This window comes from Sciurus vulgaris (genome assembly GCF_902686455.1).
Source record: "Sciurus vulgaris genome assembly, chromosome: 17".
NCBI lineage: Eukaryota > Metazoa > Chordata > Mammalia > Rodentia > Sciuridae > Sciurus > Sciurus vulgaris.
Genome location: NC_136478.1, coordinates 17553703 through 17577232, shown reverse-complemented (window position 1 = coordinate 17577232; position 23530 = coordinate 17553703). Strand labels below are relative to the sequence as shown.

The 23530-nt window shown below is 46.1% G+C and overlaps 1 pseudogene across 1 annotated transcript in view; it reads right to left on the bottom strand.

The window, feature by feature from the left end:
- Positions 1-7285: 7285 nt before the first annotated feature.
- The window catches only part of LOC306647488 (putative ATP-dependent RNA helicase DDX28), a 112642-nt pseudogene continuing 96397 nt past the window's right edge, over positions 7286-23530 (bottom strand). Inside the window, exon 2 of the transcript XR_013766939.1 lies at positions 7286-8583. The product of XR_013766939.1 is annotated as a putative ATP-dependent RNA helicase DDX28 (transcript). The remainder of the gene's footprint in view (positions 8584-23530) is intronic.

Here is a 23530-nt window from a genome sequence, read left to right as displayed (position 1 = left end):
TGTAGCAGCCTCATTGTCTAGGTGGGAAAGGTGAGCTGTGGCAGGCAGAGAAACAAGTGATGCCCTCCTGGCCAGGAAAGGTGGGTTCCCTTAAGTCCCTCCACTTCTGCTCCTTTCTCCAGGAAAGCCTCAGTTTCCTTACATCCATCTGTTTGTTCAGACATCCTCTGCTGGTCAGCACTGGTGCTGTTCATATGCTGGGCATTCAATCGGTGGCTGGACAAGTGTGCAGTCACATGTGCTGGCATAAGCAAACATGGGTTTCAGGGGCACCAGTCCTGGGAGCCATTCTGACCAAAGAAACATCTGCACAGCATGTATGTCTGACATTTATCCTCAGGTTCAGACTTGCCATCTCTTTGGCTCGTGTGGCCTCCTCAGGTGTGAGGCTGTCAGAGGTGCTTTTGTAATAGTACGTAGTTGGCTGGCACCCCGCCCCCCAGAAGTCCTGCCTCCTTCCCTTCCATGGCTGCCACACGCTGGCTTCCCTGTGAAGGGTCCACCTGAGTAATCACCAATTCCACGTGGGACTAAACATACAGCTGTATTTGAAAAGCCCTTGTTTTTTTTTTTTTTTTGTTTTTAAGAGAAAATGGCAAATATATGATACGAAAGTAGAGAGAAGGGCTTGGAGTGTAGCTCAGTAGTAGAAGAGGTGGAGTGCGTGTCTAGCATGTGCAGGTCCTGGGTTAAATACCGAAAACCAAAAAAAAAAAAAAAAAAAAAAAATGTAAAAGAAAAAGAAAACCCAGCAACAATGACAACAAAAATCCAAGTATCATACATTTATGACTCTAAAAAAATGAACAATATGTTTATTTTCATAAATCATCAAGTTCAAATATTCCTGCTTGTCCAATATTTAAATAATAGATTTAATTCAATTAGAATTTTAATAGGTATGCTATGGTTCAATCTCCAGGTTCCTCTTTCCTCTTTATGTCTCATAATATATTTTTAAAAAAAATCATGTCCTTAGCATATTTTTCAAAAAATATTTTTAGTTCTATTTGGACCGTTATTTGTTTATATGTGGTGCTGAGAATCGAACCCAGTGCCTCACAGTGCTAGTCTAGCACCGTGTGACTGAGCCACACCCCTAGCCCCTGAGTTTTTTTTCAGTTTCTCACTTTCCTGACTGCATCCCATGTTGTCATTGAACACGTTCCTCTACCCCTTGTTTTCCCTATAAACTGGTGTCTGTTGGAAGATTTTATTTATTTATTTAGAGATAGGGTCTTGTTATGTTGCTCAGGCTGGCCTCCAAATTATGGGCTGCTCTGTGCACAGGCCTGGGACACAGGCTAACCTTGTGCTGTTCCTTCTCTGTGGACTGCCCCCACCCCCCTTCTCCAGGACCAACTGTCCCCTAACTGCTGAGATAGACATTCCGCTGGTAACCGCCAGCACCTTCCTGCCAAGGCTCACAGCAGGCAGAGTGATCTTTCTAGTATCTTCATCAGATTTCTTCACCACCCTGTGCAAATCTATCCTCTAATTTCCCCTCACACCTAAAACAAGAGCCACTCTCCTCACTGTTGCTGACATGGCCCCCTGGGGTCCCACTCACACCCGCTTCTCCAACCACAACTTTCCTGCTTCTCATGCTTTCCTTCCTGGCCACACTAGCCTTTCTCCTGCTCCTGAGGTTGGTCAGTCTCATTTCTGCCTCAGGGTCTACCTGTGCTCTTGGGTCCAGGAATGCTCTCTCTTCAGCTCCTCCCCTGACTCTCTCACTTGCATCTCTGCAGAAATGCTCTCTCCTTAAAGAAGCCTTCTCTGATTATCTGGTTTCATGTAGTATTCATCACTCCATAGTGTTATTTTCCTTTTCTTAGACAATGGAACTTCAAAAAATATTCTTTAGATGTTGATGGGCATTTATTGGATTTATATGCCCTGCTGAAAATCAAACCCAGTGCCCCACACATGCTAGGCAAGCGCTGCACCACTGATCCACAAACCAGGCCTCTTTTTATTTTTTTAATGCCAACTATGATTACTTGAATTTTAAAAATTTTTGTTTATTGCTGGGGGTGAAACACAGGAATTTGCACACACTAGGCAAGTACTCTGTCACTGAGCTACAACCCAGGCCCCTAACATTGTATCATATCCTTGTCTCACCCTTTGTTGGTGGTGCTTGATAAGAGGAGCTGGGCTCATCTTACTCAATAATATCTTCTAAACACCTAGCACAGTACTTGGGATGTAAGAGGTGCTCAATAAAAGGTTGTTGAATAAATGAATAGCTGGATGGGTGGACATTTGATGGACCAGTGTCATCTTCTCATTCTGGCCCCTCTTCTCTCACACACACGCACACCACTTACACATGGAAGCACTCATCAGGTGTTCATTTTGGTTCTGGGAAGGGAGCCCCATTAGCCTCATGCACGCTAAAGCACATGCTTTCCAAGAGGTACGCCCTCAGCCTGCGGCTCTCATTTATTGATGAAGTGGCCTGGGTCCTGACCTAGATCAGCTAGGCATCACTGAAGAAGTTATTAGTTAGAAACTGTACCCGAGAGTCCCTTTGGAAGGCAGAAGGCCTTAGAAGACCAGTCCTCCATGTAGGAATGCACTTGAAGGGAAATGGGGGGCTTGAAGTTTGACCTTGGAGAAGTTGAAATTCAAGTCAATCACTGTTACAGAAGAATTTGTTGTGGAGTGTGGGGTGTATTGGGGCCCTAAGGGGCTGGGAGTAAAGGAGGATGTGGGGCTCAGGGAGGCATTGCTGCCTTTCCCCACACCATTCCTGCTGCAGGTAGCTACTGTGGCTGCAGAGACCACAGGCAGGACGCTCACTGGATAAACACTGCTTTGAGATTCAGGAAGCATTCCCCTCCTGGATTGTGCTGAGGTTTCTGTCAGTGACTCAGGGTGGATCTTATGGGTGGATCAGGTGCCCACTAGGTCACTTTCCCTCTCTTTTCACTTGCCTCTTCACGTGCCTAGAGAGCACAGTTCTTTTCTGTGCAAGACGCGACTGCAGAGTATTGAACAAGGGAATGCCAGGTCTTCATGAAGGCCAGCCTCAGCCATGGCATGTTCAAATGCGTCTGTTTTCAGACTCTAGTTTTCTGAGCTTCGTTGCCTGTGTCCTATTGATTAGGAAGGGGCCGCCTGGCTGAGAAAGGCTCCTGCAGATTTACTAGGTTCTGTCTCCAGTAGGGCAGTGGGGATCACTTCAGAAGATGGATTAGCTGAACACATTTAGTGAAGACTAATTTAAAAAATTCATTTATTACATACAGAATCCTAGATTGATATAGTTAATGTGCAAAAGGGAAAATAGATTTGAGCAACTGTATTTGAGCAACAGAGGGAATTTGAGGTTCCAGTATGAGGCCTGCCTAGCTCCAGCATGCTCTGCTCCCTGCAGGGTGCTGGGAGGGCTAGGAGGCATTTCAACTGCCATTTCCCTCCTTTGTGAGGCTTAAATGTTAAGCACCAACTGGCAACCATGAGTGAACGGATGAAGAGAAGCCCATTCAAATGGGAAGACTACATTTACAAGGAAGTCAGAGTGAAGCCAGTGAGAAGGAGGAGTATAAAGGATGGCTTTTAAATTCGGATCCAGTCTCCGCCAAGCTCTGAAGACACCAGTGAAAGCTGCAGTATTTGCTCATGGCAAGCGAAAGCAAGGTCCCAGCTGTGAGAGCACTGAAAGTCATTTGAAACCAACTTCAGTGATTCCCTCAAATTATTGCTATGTTTGAATGACTTTATAGTTAACACAACAGCAACAATACAATTTTTATGTCTGTAAAATAAATATAGGAATTTTAAATGGAAAAAAAAAAAAAGATGCATTAGTTATCCCAGATAGGTGAATGTTTGTCCTCTGCACAGAGAGGCTCAGTCAGCAAGCTTCTGTGCCATTGGTCTCTTGACACTCTGGTGTAAGACACGAATTTTGGGGCTAGGGCGACCCAGGACGTTTTTGACTTCTGATGGAGCATGGTGTTTCTTGGGAGCCCTTCTGGCTTTCTCCTTTGGCTTCTCTGCTGGCTTCTCTGTTTTGGCCTTGGGTGGAGTGGCCAAGGGAGCGTCCTTATAGAGCCGGTAGCCACCAACCAGGCAGTATGTCCCCCATGCCAGCCCACCTGGGTTTCTCCACATCCTTGGTTGAGGACGTGGTAGTATGCAGGTGTAGGAGGAGATGCGGGAGGTACCGATGCTGGAAGGAAACCCAGAACCCATCAGTCACTTCTGCTTCATATAATCTGCCACCAGCACTTCCCTCTCCTGTTGCTTCCTGTTCTGAGTGACGCCCTCTTATCATCTTGGCATCTGAAACACAGCCTTTGCCTGTCACCTCTACAAATGCTTTGCTGTCTCCTCAAGGAATGCTTTTTGTAAAAGTACTTGAGTTCTGTGGAGCCCATGGAAGCAGCAGGAGAACAGGATTTGTTCCCCTTTCCAGAGAGAACAATGAAATCCCAAAATGATCACAAAGATCATTCTCTCAGTCTCTCCCTTCTACCACGAGACAAATTTCTTAAGGTCTGTTATTTCTTTGGTTTAATGAAAATAATTTTCATGGTTTGGAATAAATGGTCTAATATGAATTGGTATAAAGCCCCTCTGACCTTAGCAGGTGCTGTTGGGATCCACTGATACAGCGTGTTTCAACCACACTGAATTTGAGCCCTGTGTTTATACATTGTTTCTAATGCCTTTTTTTTTTTTTTTTTTTTTTTTTTTTTTGCAATGGTGTTTTGGTTTGTTGCGCCAGACTGGCCTGGAACTCTTGAGCTGAAGCAATCCTCCTGCTCCGCCTCCTCAGTAGCTGGTACTGTGGTTGCGTCCACACTGTCCAACCCTACCACTTTATGCAGGCCATATTCTGGGGCAGAGGGATCCACAGATCCAGATCCAGATTCTGGGTACCAATTTGAGGCCCAATTGCCTTTTCACATTCTCTTCCTGTGACACCATTTCCTCATACCTCAAGTCTCACTTAACATTTCGTCTCTCCACCTGGCCTTTGTTTTCTTCTCCACGGCATGACACCTTTTCATCAGTGGATCAGGCTCAGATATGTGTGAGGGGGGCCCATGTGTGTATCCCTGACAGTGTGGTAAAGGTGTCTGTGTCTGAAGGTGAGGTTGATGAGAGGCCAAGAGCTCTTCCTCAAAGTGCTCCATCATTTGATAAGGAAAGCGCAGCACGCTTTTGTAAGTGTCTTATGAAGGAAGGATGTGGAGAAAGCCTCCTTTCTGATTTAGTGGTGGGAGTCTCCCCTTTTGGCTGAGGTTTCACTCTGTTCCCCACCCAGATCCTTGAGCCCAACTCCTGTGCTCAGGTGATCCTCCAACCTCAGCCCTCAAGTAGCTGGGACCGTAGATGAGTAGCAGTGTACTGCGCTCTGAAGGAAGCATCTGGGGCGTCTAAAGGGCACGGCTGGATTGACAGAGATCAGGACCTTTGTGAACACTTGCCCTGAACAGTGAGCACAAGCACTGTGGGTCCTTGAGGGTGCAGCAGACCTTTGGTCTCACTTCTGGCCAGGGAAGTCCTGAGGTGTGATGGGCCAGCCCAAAAGGAACATGTGGCAGTCCAGGGAGGTTGTGTATTTACCAAGGGCTCCATTACTGATGCCTGGCCTATATGCAGCGCTGCTCTCCCAGGGGATGGAAGACAAGTTAGACTGCATATAAAATATCTGGTCAGACATTCTCACTCGAGCAGCCAGACTTGCTTGTGTCTTGTAAAGGACTGGTACGCAAGTTTCCTAGCTACCCTCCCGTGGAAATGGTGGCTGTGATATCATCATGACCCATTGAGGACATGGAAGGAATGGGTGATTTGAGGGATAGGCGTCAGACCCTTAGTGTTGTATGGAAAGCTGGGTGAAAATAGAGAACTCTACCTGGGCCTTCCCTTCTGGCCTCTCCACCCATATCCTAGAAAAATAACCACTGCCTGTGGATCACAGCTGGGGGTTGGGACAGCCCATGAGCACAGGGGACCAAGATTGTGAGAAACCAAAATTCTGAAACTGATCACACAGTCATGATTAAACACAGAGACAGCTAGTTTACATGGCCCTGACCCTAAGCATTTAACTGTTAGAGAGGAAGAGATCTGAATGTATTAGGTCAGGGAATGCTTCTTGCAAGTGGGTCTGAAGTTTAGATTTGAACTTGTGCACAGGATAAAGCAAAGACAGGCCATTCTTGATCTCTCTGCCCCAAAGATAAATCCTTTGATGAGATGGACATGTGGCTCAACGACAAGGTTTTGCCTAATATACATGAAGTTCTCGGTTTGATTCTAATCAAAACACACATATACACACACACACAAGGAAAAAAAATTCTTTGCACCTCCAGTTTTTACAACTGAGGTCTCAAAAGGAGACTAAGGGACCTACCTAAGATATGCAGAGGTGTTCTGTTCAACAGTAGGGTTTCATATTGTTGGAGGGCCAGATGTATAGCTGAGAGGATGAATTTGTCACATTTCTAGGTGTTAGAGGTTCTCCAAAGAAGAATGCAGGTCTCCAGTGACTTTATAAAGTAAAAATGGTATGCATATTTTAGCATAAAATTTAAAACATGTTTATGACGTACTAACATAATACAAAATTACATTATCCTTTCACTACCCTTTCATCAAAAAGGGCAAACCAACCATGTGTGGACATGCAGGTAATCCCAACCATTCAGGTGGCCTAGGAAGGAGGACCATAAGTTTGAGGTCAGTCTCTTCATTGCAGCCAGACCCTCTGTGAAAATAAAAATAAAAAGGGCTGAGGATGTAGTTCAGTGGTGATGCACCCCTGGGTTCAATCCCCAGTACCAGAAATAAGTTATAAAAAAAAGAGGGCAGGGATGTGGCCCAATGTAGAGTGCCCGTGGGTTCAAACTTTTGAACTGTAAAACAAAACAAAACCGAATAAAACAAAACAACAAAAAACAATAGGTTTGGAATGTAGCTCAGTGGTAGGGAGCTTTCCATCCATGTTACTGTAAAAAAAGAAAATAAATCAACTGAATCTTTGTCCTACTCATGGCAGTTGGGAGTATGCATTATCGGAACACAATGAGGCCTGTACAATGATGATTATTGTTATGGCAGCCCATGAAAACTTTATTTATTGCTAGAAATGTCAACATGACTAAAACCAAAACCTATTTCATTCTTCCCACTTTATGTGAAAGAGTATGCTGCTTTGGTCCAATGCTCCATTACTCCAATACTGGCCAGTAGCCCATCTTTCAAAGCCACTAGCAGTTCACTAGGCCCTGAGAGGTATTAGGGGCAGTCGAGGCGACAAGTGTGTTCATGCACCCAGGACACCAGGAAAGATCCCTAATGCAGAACCACATTTGACTGAGCCAGAATCAAGCTTCCTGAGGCAACGGTTCTCCCACAGAGGATGCCAGTCCTGGAAGGCTTCTCCTTCTACGAGCTGCCAGTTCAATCTTCTGCACTAGGCTCACATTCTAGGGGTGGCCACAAAGCTGACAACTGCACCTGGCACCTGGCTCCCAAGCTGGCCCAGCCTCCCTGCTCTGTGGATGTAATCTTGCAGGGTGAGGGGAAAATCATAATTGACAACCAGCTCCACATGGGTGCTGTCTGGGCCCCGAGAGGCTATGTCTGTGCAGATATAGCTTGCACTGGGATCCCTTCTGGAAGCACTGGAAGATGCCTGCCCTCATCGAGGCTGGAATTTGTCCCTGAAGCCTTAGGTGTTTGATTTTGTGGTCATCCAGAATATATCCCAGCCAGTTAACAGTGCTGGAACTGTTAGAGAACACCAGGACAGTTCCTGAGGCTGCAGGCTTCTCTCCTTTGTCATGCTGCTTGAGGATCTGCACCAACTCTGCCACCTTCTCTGCTCCCTTCAGCCTCACGAATGTTTGTCTGACATGAGGCATGATGCAGTAGAGCTGTGAAGTTGTGATGGTGGTGAGAGATCCTGGGCTCCCCACTTTATTCAGCAAGTGGTTCACACCTTCAGGAAACGTGGCTCCCACCAGCACTAACTGAGCTTCGGGATTAAAGGGGTCTTCTAAGTGAGCTGAGTCTTGGGCTATTTGGCTCTTTTCCAAGATGTAGCGCACCAGGTCTTGGAAGCTTTCATCCTGCAGCATGTCTGCCTCATCCAACACCACGAAAGAGAGTTGCTCCAGCCTCATCAGTTGACTCTTCAGGGCCTTCCACAGAGCCCCCGGAGTGGCAACTAGAACATGTGCTGAAGACTGTTTGGACAGTTGCAGCCTCATTTTACGCATGCCATGGCCTCCCCCCTAGCACCTGCACCTGCAGGCCCAAGGAGCTGCCCGGCGATTGGGCCACAGCCTGTACCTGTTCCTTAATTCTCGGGAAGGCACAAGGACCAGACCCCTGGGAGCAGGTACACGGTGGATGTCTAGAACCAGACGACAAAGGATCCGTTGCAGCAGTGGAAGTAGATAGCTTAGAGTCTTGCCACTGCCCGTTTTCGCGGCGCAAAGGAGGTGGTGGCCGCGAAACAGCGGGGTATGGTGCGTGACTGCTCGGTGATGGGTCGAACGACTTCAGGAGCAGCATTCTGCAGTGCGCCCAGCACCCGGGGTCCACAAACTGTCCTGGGACAGGAGGTGTCGCAGCGCTGGCACATCCAGTTGTGCGCGCTCAATGGAAAAATAGTCCCTATGCGCGCAGATGTCAGCCACGGGAGGGGAGCGTTGTTGACTCCCAATATCCCAGCGTGAGGCGCGCTGGCTGGTTCAACTCCGGCTGCCAGGCGGAGCCGGGCAATGGTCCTGGTCTCACTAAAATTTCTCAGAGTGTAGTGATAAAGATGCAGTTACACTTCGGAAGTCATCAGCTATGTGGCTTATGTTATATATTCCTAGTCAGGAAGAATATTTGGCTGAGATTTAGATATTGAAGTTGTAAGAAAAAAGAACTACACTGGTCATACTTCCTGAAAATGGGTGTCAGATTTTTGTAGTCTGAAGTTCTGGGGTGGGAGATAAGGTAAATGTTGGTGGATTGATTACATGGGAGGTTCTTAACAGCTGGAAAATGTGGTGTAGTGCCACCAATACAGGTGACCTTTCCTAACCTCAGGATGCATTTCTGAAGATTCAATCAACTATGGATTCAAAATATTCTGGGGAAAAATGTATCTGGGACTAGGGAGATCTCAGTTTGGAGAGCTCTTGCATACCAGGATGCCTTGGGTTCAGTAAACAAAACAAAACAAAAAACACCAAAGCCAGATATAATTTGTCAGTATTGCACATTAAAAGACCTTTTGTTTTGGTGGGGAAGCCTTGAACCAAGAACCTCACACATGACAGGCAAGCACTCTAGTAGTACCGATCTACATCCTGTACCCTTTTAAAATTTCATGGTTTGACAGAGTCTTACTATGTTTCCCAGACTTGCGTGGAACTTGCAATCCTTCTGTCTCAGCCTCCCAAATAGCTGGAATTATAGGTTTGTGACTCCCTGCTTGGCTTTTAGACTACTTTTATGATTCTAAAATCTCAGAGCTCACTGTTTCTTATCTGAATAGCTACGTGGATGTCTGTCCTGACGAGTTTCATCTATTTCCATGTACCATTATTTCTCAGATATAAAACAAAGAATTGCTTTGCACCAAACCAGATGAGCTAATTGAAGGAATATCAGAAAAGAGCGGTAGCTATGTATGTTTGTATGTGTATTTAGATTGTGTTCAACTATTCAGGGTAGGGTTAGCTGATTAGGTATGCATGTGCTTTCTCATTATGCTGGAGCCTTTATAATTACCTCAAAATCTCATAGGGGTTGGATTTTGTCTAAGTCTGTGCCTGCCCATTGTTTCTAATTTCATGTCACATTCTCAGACAATGCCTAAAGTCCCTCTCTTTCCTGGAGTACACAGCAGACATTGAGTAGCCTCTAATTGTCATTGAAATACATGGTTTATACTTAGTGCTTCAGATATATGAAAGTTTCACTTATTTTAAAAAATAGTGAACTCCTAGGAGCAGGAGCTTGGTATGTTCCTTGGATCTCAGTCATTCATACATGTATTCATTTTAGAAATATTGTCTCCTACGTGTGATGGTGCACATCTGTGATCCCATCAGCTTTGGGTGGATGTAGGAGGATCACAAGTTCAAGACCAGCCTTAGCAACACAGCAAGGCCCTGAGCAACTCAGAAAGACCCCGTCTCCAATTAAATATAAAAAGGATTGGGGATATGTGTCAGTGGTTAAGTGCCCCTGGGTTCAAGGTTCAGTTCCCAGTACCAAAATAAAAAAGTAAAAAAGATTTTCTGAGCGCTATGCATGTGTCAGGCACTGTTAGAAGAGTGAGTTGTCAACAAAATTCCTGTTCTCATTTATCTTCTTGCCTAATAAAGTAATGATTACATTATTTTGAAGAAAACTTGTTTTATTTATCTACCTACCTACCTACCCACTTTCGGTGCTGAGGAACCAACCGGAGGCATTGTGCATGCTAAATTCTAGGCAAGTACTGTGTCCCTGAGACACTGTCCTAGTTCAGGTAGAGATGAGGTACTTTTGCAGATCACCAGTAGTTAGCTGATATTGTAAGCCATGTGAGTCAATAAGTTTACATGGGAATAAGAAGGGAAGAGGAACCAAGACTAAGTAGAAACCCTCATAAGTGAAGTTGACTTCTCAGCAGTGGACAGAGAGGCTCAGGGAAACGAGGAGTGCTGGGTCAGGGAAGCCAAAGAGGTGACGAAATTCAAGGAAGAGGGAGGACTCCACTGTGTCACTTGCTATGATTAAAAAAGATGTAGTCAGGTAAGTATCTAGTAGATTGAGTAACTTTCAGGTCATTGGTGTCTTTTTTAGCATGGTGAGGGAGAGTGGCAGAGGTGGAAGCTGGGCTGAAGGGGCCCAAGGAGTAGAAAGCAAGTGGAACAGTATCAGTAAGTGAGCAGAGCATAGTAGGCAAGCTTTGTGACTTTTTAGAGGAGGCCGTGATTGGTAGAATGAAGTATCAACAGTAGTTTCCACTTAGATACAGGATTTTGGTTTTCTTGTTGTTCCTGTTGGCTCTTCAGAGTATTCCTAGAATGTGAGCCCTTCTCACCACCTTCACTGCAGCTCCCTGGTCCGAACTTCCATCCTCTCTCACACTGACTACTGAATTGCTTTCTAACTGGACTCCCTGTGATCACCCTTGTCCCCCACAGTTTGCTGTTATCAGAGCAGTCAGCATGATAGGTAAGAACATGTCAGCTGATGCCTCTCCTCCACTTAGAGCCCTTCACTGGCTCACATACTTACTCTTATCTTCTTACTGTGGTTTTATCGTGTATCTTACTTCCCTTACTATGGCTTGTCTTTTCTGTGGCCCAGTCATGTCGTCTTTCTTGCCATTGCTCCAACACATCAGAAAAGGTCCTGCCTTAGGAGAAGCACAGACTGTTGCCTCTGCTGTGCATTGTTCCCTTAGCGTCCAACTTAGCTAACTCGAATCTTGCTTTCCTTCTTGTCTTCTGGGGCTGGGGGTGGTCACTCAGTGGTACAGAATTTGCATGTGTGAGGCACAGGTTCCAATCCCCAACATTCCCCACCATCCTTGTGTTGATTTCTCTATTAAAATTGCAACCCAGTCCCAGCTGGTTTTGAGTGTAGGCAGGAGGTCCAATAGTTCAAAGCCAGCATCAGCAACTTAAGGATGCCCAAAGAACTTAAGGAGCGGGACCTTGTCTCAAAATGAAAAATTAAAAGGGGTTAGGTATCTCTGGGTGCAATGGCCAGTACAAAAATTAAAAATAAATAAAAACAAATAAAACCACAACCCAGCCAAGGGTGGTGGCAAGTACTTGTAGTCTCTTTGCTTGGGAGGCTAAGGCATGAGGGTCACTTGAGTTAAGAGTTGGAGACCAGCCTGGGCAACATAATGAAACCCTGTCTCCAAACAAATATAGAAACAAATGAAACAAGTAAAAATAAGATTTTTGCTTTTTTCTCTTCCAGGCCCTACCAGTTTTCCAATACGCTGTGTAATTATTTATTTACTTGTTATGTGTGGTGACTTTTGCCTGCTTTCTTCCAGCAGTGAGAAAGTCGTGCTGAGCAGACATTTTTTGTTGTTTTGTGGTCTAATGTATCCCAAGAGACTAGGACAGTGGCTGGCACAGATTAAGCCCTTAATGAATAGTGGCTAGAGGAATGACTGAGCATGCATACTTTGCGTGATCAGACAGAAGGAAAGCAAATGACTATAGGTTGGAAGGAGGAAAGAAACTTTGCCCTCGATAACAGAAGGGACTGTTTCCACTTTGAATTTGTGACCCTTCTTTTCCTTTTTTTTCAGGTGCAGCAGAGGAGGAATGATGGTGAATAGGGTCTCTCTGTGCTTCCCCAACAACTCATCTTCGCTCTATTGCTTGGGTGGGCACTGTCCCAATGCGGCTGCTGGCCCTGGATTATGGAGCTGACATTGTTCAGTGTGAGGTAAGTGCTCCTGGTTTTCTGGGAGGGCTTTCCCACAGTGCAGCCTCCTCATTTGGATGCTGAGTGTTCAGGAGTGGGGGAGGCAGAATGGAAACTCCACGCACAGGTGTTACTGAAGGTGGCAGGGGATGAACTGGCAAGACACCAATGAGCTCTGTGGGCCCTAGTGGAGGCCAGCAGCCTGGGGAGCACAGAGGTGTCTGGGTTACTGAGATGAGTAGATGAGCATCAAGTTGGGCACTGCCCTGGCCCCCACTGGCACCCCTAAGGAGCAAATGTTCAGGTCATCAGTGAATGGACTCAGAGGTTAGGAACAGGAGAGAAAGGACCAGAAGCAGACTGAGGAACCTGGACAAGGTTGGGTTTTGGTTGCCATTGGATTTTCTGGTGGTGTTAGCTGGTGGGCCAGTAGATACACTTGCTGAGCCCTCTGGAGAATACTGGGGTTCAGACCCAGGTTCAGAAAGATCTGTGAGGGAAAACAGAATTAAAGGAGTAGCTGATGTTGGATGATGAGGGAATGTGAGCAGGCAGTGCTTCTCATTGAGCATGTTTCAGAGTCCAGCTGGAGAGCTTCCCTTAGTCCTGATATGTTGTCCTACTGAGTGTGAAAAGTTTCAGATGCTATTCAGGTATTCTGATCTTAGCATCTTTTTTTTTTTTTTTTTTTTAATTCCTGTGCTGTAGATGGAACCCAGAGCTCTGTGCACGCTAGGGCTCCACTGGTGGGCTACTTCTCATCTCCCATCCTTTTATTTAAAACCCATTGGGGGTGGGGTTGTGGCTCAGTGGCAGAGCACTTGCCTGGTATGTGTGAGGCACCGGGTTCAATTCTCAGCACCACATATACACTAATAACAATAAAGGTCCATCAACAACTAAGAACATATTTTAAGAAAACCATTGGGGGTGGGGATAGGGGTGGGGTAACTGTGGTTATAAAAGGCAATAGGAGGAGTCTTCAGTGACGGGATCCTTCTGTGTCTTACCTGTGTCAGTGTCAATATCCTGATAGTGATATTGTGTTGCAGTTAAGATGTGCCATTGGGAAGCTGGGTGAAGGTACCTCCTAGGGCTAGGGTCTCTCACCTTCCACAACTGCATGTGAAGCCCAGTTACCCTAAGATAAAGTGTGTGATTGGAGAGGAACCCACCATGTAGAGAGAAGGGAGGGCCTGTGAGTGTACTTGGGTAAACACCCTAATTCCTAGGTGTGTTTGTTGGAGGATAGGTGTCAATGTGAGAAGAAAAATGTGAGAAAATAGGCAAATTAAAGAGTCTACTGTCAGGGATGCAACAGTCGTGTGTGTGAACAATGTGAGATGGCAGAGAGAGCAATTGCAAGAAGGCTGTTGGTGGTATATGTGAGAATAAGGTGAGTGTGGACAGCTGTGGAGTTAAAGGCTTAAGGATGAACAGCAAACAAGGAGGGAGCAGAAGGACTGCCAGCCACCACTTCAGGGATTTAAGAGGTTAATTGGGGAGCAAGTACAGGCAGGTGGCTTGAGGTCAAGGAAGTAGGGTGAAGGGAGTTATTTAGGAAAGACTTGCGTGTTTGAGGAATAGAGGGAGGAAGGAGGTAGAAGTGAGGGGCTGTAGGGGCGATGGGCCAGGCCAGCAGTGCAGTGGAGTCGGTTTGTTGTTTTTCTTTTCTCTTGGACGGGATAGGGGTTTTATATTTATTTCGTGGCAGTGCTGAGGGTGGAACCCAGGACCTTTCATATGCTGGGCAGCTACCCTGATACTCAACTGTAACCTCAGCCTAGGGCAGAGGTTCTTTTTTTTTATGTATATTTTTTGTTCTTTTTCATTGTACAGGGGAGTAGAATATATTTGGGCATAACATAGATGCATGCAGTATAACTTATTCTCATTAGGACCCTGCTCTTAGGGGGCAGGGCATGGATACTGGTGATTGAACTCAGGGGCACTGGACCAGTGAGCCACATCCCAGCCCTATTTTATATTTTATTTAGAGACAGGGCCTCACTGAGTTGCTTGGTGTCTCACAGTTGCTGAGACTGGCTTTGAACTCAGGGTTCTGCTGCCTCAGCCTCCCAAGCTGCAGGGCTTACAGGCATGTGCCACCAAGCCTGGCAAGGATCCTATTGTGGTTGTACATGATGAGGAGTTTCCCTGACCTCTGTATTCAAATACGAGACTAAGAAAGGTATGTCTGATTCATTCTACTGTCCTTCCTATTCCCTCCCCTGCCTTTCTTTTGATTTCCTTTGTCTAATCCACTGGTTTTGTATCTTCTCCACCGAAACCAGTGTTGTTGTGGGTTAGCATCCACATATCAGAAAGAACATTTGTCTTTAAGTGTTTGGGTTTTCTCATTTCACGTAGGATGATCATCTCCAGTTCTCTCCATTACCCAGCAAATGCCATCATTTCATTCTTCTTTATGGCTGAGTAATATTCCATTGTGTACATATACCACATATTCTTTATCCACTAATTTGTTGAAGGGCATCTAGCTTAACTATTGTGAATTGAGCTGCTCTAAAGAGTGATGTAGCTGCATCACCGTAGCATGCTGATTTTAAGTCCCTTAGGTATAGACTGAGGAGTGGCATAACTAGGTCAAATGGTGGTTAGATTCTGAGGGTTCTAAGCAATCTGCATACCACTTTCCATAGTGTTGGCACTAATTTGTAGTCCCACCAACAATATATGTGAGTACCTTTCTCCCCACATCCAGGGCACCATTGATTGTTACCTGTATTCAAATTTCCATTCTGACTGGAGTGACGTAGAACTGGAAGTGTAGTTTTGTTGGAAATGAGGGTGGCGAGAAGGGTTTGGGAGTAAGGATAAGGAAAGTGAGAAGCTGTGTTCTTGTTCCATAGTCACTAAAAACTGGACCTTTGCCTGGCAGCTGTGCTTGCTATGCAGTGCTAACTTGCAGCCTGTGGGAAGGAAATCTGAGATGCTGGTGGGGATTGGGATGCTGGTACCTGCAGCAGGGCAGGGGCTGAGCTTTCTAGGGTGCTGGCAAAGTGAGGTGGAGGGAGGGCAGGAGGAATGGAGCACATGTCCTCTGGAGGTTTCAAGTGGGAGGCAGAAAGGAAGGTTCCTGAGTTCAGGGTGACAGAGGCCTAAGCATGTTCCATGGCAAAGTTCTAGGGCTGATGAGATTGAGGAGAAGGTAGTGGAGCCTGCGTTACTATATTCATCCCCTTGTCTTTTAGTTTTCTTGAGCTCCCAGAAAGTGGACTTGTTTTCTCTGGGAGAGAGGTACAGTATAATACGAGATGGAAGGGAGCCGTGTCTGTCACAGCACAGACCTGTAGGCAGCCATGCTTCATTGACAGCCGTGGACCATCAGTTTGTGCTAGTGGTGGCCATGGAAGGGAAGCTGGGCAGTAAAAGCAGAGCTGCCTCTGGAAACAGAACTGTGTCATGAGGATCCAGATCGTCCATCAGCTAATTGCTTAGGAATTCTTAGGTTTGTTTTCAAGCCCTTTAGAAGTTAAGCACTTAGGATTTATGTGATGACTTCAATATGTGGCCTTTTTAAACGGGCAAAGCTTGGTTCTCCTAATCAATGTGCCTCGGTGTTTATTCCAGGTTTCTACTCAAGTTTGGAACACAGGATATCTAATTTAAACACTTCAGTATTTTTGATGTACTTCTCTGTGAGAGAGTTGGGATAGCCTCTGAACCAACAAGGGGTTTCTGCTACAGAAGACCTACTCTTGCCAGGCACCGTGGCGCATGCCTGTAATTGGTGTGGCTAGGGGGGCTGAGACAGGAGGGTCGAGGTTCAAAGTGAGCCTTAGAAACTTAGCAAGGCTAATAAGCAATTGATGGAGACCCTGTCTCTAAGTAAAATATAATAAAGGGCTGGGGACGTGGCTAAGTGTTAAAGGGTCCGTGCGTTTAGTTTTTGGTATCAAAAATCAACAACAACAAAAAGTGAGCTATCCTTCCATGCAGTCTTAACTTCCAGGGACAGAAGAAAATAGGCAGTTATGTTCTTGCTTGGATATTTGGCTGGAAACTGGGGCCTTGGGACCTGGGCTTGGCATAATGTGGTGCTGGTGCCCCCTGGTGGTTGCAACAGTTTCTCTGCAAGACAGGTAACTCCTGCTTGCCTGTTCTTTCTGGGTGAGTTCTCATGAACCCAGATAGAGACCCAGCTGTAGGATTAGGTAAAGAAATTAGCCACATACCTGGTACAGGACCTAGGGGCAGAGCAGGCTGCAGGCTCTTCCTTAGCCCACTGAGCCCTAAACACCTGGAAGATGGATCTTGTTAGAAGAGTTGAAAGAGCAGCAGTCCTTCTTCCCTAGGTTCACCCTGTAAATTTTCCAGGAGTGCCCCAGAGGTTGCATTTCTATTCCTTTTTATGCTACCAGAGGGACTCCAATGTCCCACCTGAGGAGACTGGTGTTAGAGTTAAACCTTTTAATAAGTGAGATCAGGAGAGAAGGCAGTGTGTTTTTAACAGATCCCCTGATATACTGATTATTAAAGTAATTCATTGCATTTCGTAGAACACAAGAAGTGTAGAAAATTGAGAAGAGGTCTGGGGTTGTGGCTCAGTGGTGGGGAACTTCTCTGTAGGTGTGTATGGGGCACTGGGTTTGAATCTCAGATCACATACAATAAATGAAAAAAAGTTTGAGAACTAAAAATATAAAAAAAATTATGATAAAATTTGTAAGTAGAACCAAGGTGTGATGGCAAACACCAAAAATCCCAGATCCTTGGGAGGCTGAGGCAGGAGGATCCCAAGTTTGGGGTCAGCCTCAGCACTCTCCAGACCCTGCCTCCAAATGATAAAAACAGAAAGGACTGGGCACCTGGCTCCAAGGTAGAGCAAGCCTGGAATCAGTTTCCGGTACTGGGGAGAGAAAAAGAAAAGTATTGGGATATTGTTGATAATTTCTTTTCAACAGAAGATTACCTTTACAAAGAAGGAAGAGGAGTATAAAGGAATGACTTTAATAGAGACCCAGTCTCTGCCAAGCTCTGCAGACACTACTATAAGGTCTAGCAGTTCCTCATCGCATGCTTAACCAAGGCCCTGGGTGCGACACCGTTGGACATCCTGTGAAACATCCTCCAGTGCGTCCCTGAAATTTTTGTACGTTTGAATGACATCACAGTCAATACACAGCAACAATAAACATTTTATTTCTCTCACCTAAATATAATAAACATAACTATGAAAAAGTGAGGATGTGTCAGAAGTTTGTTCTTTCCCACAAAAGCTCAGCCGTGGCCTTTGTCTCTTGTCAGTGTGGATCAAGCCTCGAATTTTGGGGCGAGGGCAACCCAAGGTCTTTTCTGCCTCTGATGGTGCTCGGCGTTTCTTGGGAACCCCTCTAGCTCTCTGATTCGGCTTCTCTGCTGGTTTCTCTGCTGGCTTCTCTGCTGGCCTCTCTATTTTGTCCTTGGCTGGAGTGGCCAAGGGAGCGTCCCCATAGAGCCGGTAGCCACCAACCAGGCAGTATGTCTCCCCATGCCAGCCCACCTGGGTTTCTCCACATCCTTGGTAGAGGACATGGTAGTATGCAGGTGTAGGAGAAGACGCGGGAGGCACCGCTGCTGGAAGGTAACCCAGAAGCCATCAGTCACTTCCGCCTTATGCACTTTGCCACCAGCACCTCCCTCTCCTGTTTTTTCCTGTTCTGACTGAAGCCCTTTTTTCTGCTTGGCATCCCAAACACAGCCTTTGCCTGTCACCTTCCTGGATGTTTTGTGTCTCCTCAAGAGATGCTTTCTGTAAAGTACGAGAGTTCTTGGAGCCAATGGAAGCAGTAAGAGAACAGTCAGACCTCAAAATGATCACCAACAGCACTTCCTCAATGTCCCCTTCTACAACTGAGACAAATTTCTTAGGAAATTTCATTTCTGAGGCTTTAATGGAAATAATTGTCACGGTTTGTAATACATGGTCTAATATAAATTGTTTTAGAACCCCTGTGATTTTGGCAGCTTCTGTTGGGACCCATTGATACAGCTTGTTTGAAACACACTGAATTCTAGCCTGGTTTTTATAGATTTTTTCTAAGGCCTTTCTTGTATTGAGATGGTGTTTTGCTATTTTTCCTCAGACTGGCCTGGAACTCTTTTTTTTTTTTTTTTTTTTTTTTTTTTTTGCGGTACTGGGTATTGAACCCAGGGCCTTGTGCTTGAAGGCAAGCACTCTACCTACTGAGCTATCTCCCCAGCCCCACCTGGAACTCTTGAGCTGAATCAATCATCCTGCCCCAGTGTCCACCAGTGTGTCCAACCCTACGACTTTCTGAAGGCCGTATTCCGGGGCAGAGGGATCCAGATATCCAGATCCAGATCCTGGGTGCCAAGATCAGGCCCAATACCCTTCTCCCCTCCACTTCCTGAGACATCATTTCCTCAGACCTACAGTCTGACTACCACTTGCTCTGTCCCCCTGGCTCCTCTGTTCTTCCCAGCTGCATGGCACCACCCTTTCCCTCAGCAGATCACCTGGGACGTGTGGGAGGGGCCCGAGTGTGTGTATCCCTGACAGTGTGGTAAAGGTGTCTGTGTCTGAAGGTGAGGTTGATGAGAGGCCAAGAGCTCTTCCTCAAAGTGCTCCATCATTTGATAAGGAAAGCACAGCACGCTTTTGTAAGCGTCTTATGAAGGAAAGATGTGCAGAAAGCCTCCTTTCTGATTTGGTGATGGGAGTCTCACCTTTTTTCTGAGGTTCACTCTGTTCCCCACCCAGATCTTTGAGCCCATCTCCTGGGATCAGGTGATCCTCCCACCTCAGCCCCCCAAATAGTTGGGACCATAGATATTAGCAGTGTACTGCGCTCTGAAGGAAGCATCTGGGGAGTCTGAAGGGGAAGGCTGGATTGACAGAGATCAGAACCTTTGTGAACACTTGCCCTGAGCAGTGAGCACAAGCACTGTGGGTCCTTGAGGGAGCAGCAGACCTTTGGTCTCACTCATGGCCAGGGAAGTCCTGAGGTGTGATGGGCCAGCCCAAAAGGAACATGTGGCACTCCAGTGAGGTTGTGTATTTACCAAGGGCTCCATTACAGATGCCTGGCCTACGCCTACCTGCCGCACAGCTCTCCCATGGGATGGAAGATAAGTTAGACTGGGTATAAATGATCCGGTCACACATTCTCTCTTGAGCAGCCAGACTTGCTGGTGTCTTGTAGAGAACTGGTAGGCAAGTTTCCTAGCTACCCTGCCATGGAAACGGTGGCTTGTGATGTCATCACGACCCACTGAGGTCACGGAAGGAATGGGTGACCTGAGTGGTAGGTGTTAACCCTTGGTGTTTAATGGAAAACCTGGTGAAAGTAGAGAATTCTGCCTGGGCCTTCCCTTCTGGCCTGTACACCCATATCCTAGACATATAACCACTGTCAATGGAGCACAGCTGTGGGTTGGGACAGCCCATGACCCCAGAGGAGCAAGAGAAACCCAGATTCTGAGACTGACTTTAGCATCATGAATCAACACAGAGACAGCAAGGTTGCATGGCCCTGACCCTAAGCATTAAACTGTTGGAGGGGCAGTGATGTGAGTGGATTAGGGGGTCAGGGAACTCTCCTGAGTCGTGGGCCTGAAGAGAGGTTAATATTTGAGCTTGGCGTGGTGTGATCTGTTGACTCAGGAGCTCTATGCAGGAGACTTTTCTAGTTTAAAGCCAGCCTCATCAACTTAGTGAGACCCTAAGCAAGTCAGTGAGTGTCTGGCTTTTTCTAAAATTAAATAAGTCCTGGGGATATGCCCCAGTTGGTTTAGTATGCCTCAGTTCAATTTCCAGTGTACGAAAAAGAAAGAACCAAAAATTGGAGATACGGAAATAGGCTCATCTTGACCTTGTTCTGCCCCAGAGATGAATACTTAGATGGTTTGGAGATGTGAGGCATTGGGTTTGATCCTGGGAACCACCAAGAAAACAAGAAAAGAATTGAACCTTCATGTTTTTACAAGTGAGGTCTGAAAGGAGGCTTATGGGCCTAGCCAGGGTTACACAGGTAGGACAGAGGTGTTCTGCTCAACAGCGGGGTTTCTTGTTCATGTTGGGGCTCCAGATATATAACTGATAGGACAAACTTGTCTCATTTCAAGGTGGTGCACAGTGGCAAGGCTGTTCAAGGTGCTCCAAGGCCAGCGGAATTGTCCACTGACTTTACAAAGTAGGAATGACAGGCCCATTTTAACTAATTTGAGATGTGTTTGTGACAATATGACATTACAAAATGAGCACATTATCATTTCAGTCCCCTTCCTTCACAAAAGGCTTAGAGGCTCTGTGTGGGTGTGTAGGCTTGCAGTCCCAGCTTTGCAGGTATCTTTAGCAGGAGGACCACAATGTGAGACCAGTCTCAGCAACTTAGCGAGATCCTAGATAAAAATAAAATGGGCTGAGGATGGAGGTCAGTGGTAAAGGTCCTGTGGGTTCCATTCCCAGAACCACATTAAGTAATTTAAAGAGGGAGAGAGCTGGGATGTAGCTCAGAGGTAGAGTGCCCCTGGGTTTAATCCTTTTTAATGAAAGACAGTTGGAAAGACAGAAAGAAAAGGAGGGAAGGAAGGAAGAAGGAAGGAAGGAAGGAAGGAAGGAAGGAAGGAAGGAAGGAAGGAAGGAAGGAAGGAAGGAAGGGAGGGAGGGAGGAAGGGAGGGCGGGAAGGAGGGAAGAAAGCAAGCAAGAAAGAGAAGGCAAACAATTCGGCTTGGGATGTAGCTCAGTGGTAGAGAGCTTGCTTTCCATACACTGCATGAAAGAAACTCAAGTGAGTTTTTGTCCTACATGTGGCAATTTGGAGTGTGAATCATTGAATATAATGAAGTCTGGCCCATTGGTAATTCTTGTTAAGGCAGCCACGAAAACATTATTTATTGGTAGAAATGACATGAAAGAAAATAAAAATCTGTTTTCTTCTCCACATTATATGTGAAAGACTATGCTACTTTGGTCCAATGGTCCACTACTCCAATACTGGCCAGTAGCTCATCTTTGAAGCCACTAGCAGTTCACCAGGCCCTGAGAGGTATTAAGGGCAGCCTAGGTGACAAGTTTGTTCACCCATGCAGGACACCAGGAAAGATCCCTAATCTAGAATTACATTTGAGTGAGCTGAAATCAATTGCTGAGGCAAAGACTCCCAGAGGATGCCAGTCCTGGAAGGCTTCTCCTTTGCAAGCTGCTAGTTCAATCTCCTGTACCAGGCTCACATCTAAGGGATGGGTCACAAAGGTGACAAGCGCAACTGGCACCTGGCTCTTAGTCCGGCTCACCCTCCCTGCTCTGTGAATGTAATCTCTCAGGGTGACGGGAAAATCATAATTGACACCAGCTCCACATGGGTGCTGTCTAGTCCCCGAGAGGCTATGTCTGTGCAGAGCAGTATGTCTTGGGATCCCTTGTGAAGCATTGGACGATAGCTGCCCTCACTGAGGCTGGCATCTGTCCCTGAAGCCTTAGGTTTGATTTTGTGGCCATCCAGAATATATCCCAGCCAGCTGACAGTGCTGGAGCTGTTACAGAACACCAGGACAGTTCCTGAGGGCGCAGTCTTATTTCTGTGTCACGCTGCTTGAGTCTCTGCACCAGTTCTACTGCCACCGCTTCTCCCTTCAACCTCATAAATGTTTGTGTGACATGACACATGACACAGTGGAGGTGAGAAGTGGTGATGGTGGTGAGAGGTCCTGGGCTCCCCACTTTACTCCACAATTTCTGAATCTCATGTTGGGTACCAGTCTCAACACTTTAGGGAGACCTTGTGTCAAAAAGAATGGGGGAAAACTGGGGTTGTGTATCAGTAGGAGAATACTTTCCTAGCCGGTGTGTTACTTGGTTTGATCCTGAGCAACACATTGAAATAAAAAAGCAAAAAATAAATAAATAAATAAGTAAATAAATAAAAATAAAATACAATAAAAAAGCAAAATAAAGGTATTGTGTCCATTTAACGCTAAAAATTGATTATATTAAACAAAAAAGAATGGGGGGTTTTGGTAAAGTACCCCAAAACACAAAAAATCAAAGTATAAATTGAAAAATCCCTTGTTTCTAAAGGAAGGGGAATATTTACTCTTTTTCTAAAATATATTTTTAGCTGTTAATGTGTCTAGTTTTATTTTGTATATGTGGTGCTGAGTTTGAATCCAGGGCCTCATACGTGCCAGGCTAGTAAACCCCCACTGAGCTACCATTGAAGTCCGTATCTTCTTATAATAGTCATCTTTGAACGTTAATGATGGGAGTAGCTAGTGTCGAGCTGCATTAAGAAGGATACCTCAGTAGAGACAGGGATTCACTGTGTTGCCTAGCACTTCAATATTGCTGAGGCTGGCTTTGAACCTTGAATAATCCTCGCTTCAACTTCCCAGTCTTCTGGTCCTACAGGTTTGGGCCACTGTGCCCCACCATCCCCAACCCTTTCCATTTTTTTATCTGAAGACAGGACTTGCTAAGTTGTTTAGGGTGACCTCAAACTTGCAGTTCATCTGCCTCAGCCTTCCATGTGGCTGGGACTACAGGCATGCACCGCTATGAACAGTAAGGTAGAGTTTTAGCAGCCTCATTGTCTAGGTGGGAAAGGTGAGCTGTGGCAGGCAGAGAAACAAGTGATGCCCTCCTGGCCAGGAAAGGTGGGTTCCCTTAAGTCCCTCCACTTCTGCTCCTTTCTCCAGGAAAGCCTCAGTTTCCTTACATCCATCTGTTTGTTCAGACATCCTCTGCTGGTCAGCACTGGTGCTGTTCATATGCTGGGCATTCAATCGGTGGCTGGACAAGTGTGCAGTCACATGTGCTGGCATAAGCAAACATGGGTTTCAGGGGCACCAGTCCTGGGAGCCATTCTGACCAAAGAAACATCTGCACAGCATGTATGTCTGACATTTATCCTCAGGTTCAGACTTGCCATCTCTTTGGCTCGTGTGGCCACCTCAGGTGTGAGGCTGTCAGAGGTGCTTTTGTAATAGTACGTAGTTGGCTGGCACACATCCCCCCCAGAAGGCCTGCCTCCTTCCTTTCCATGGCTGCCACAAGCTGGCTTCCCTGTGAAGGGACCATCTGAGCCCTCACCAATTCCAAGTGGGACTGAACACACAGCTGTATTTGAGAAGCCCTTATTTTTTTTT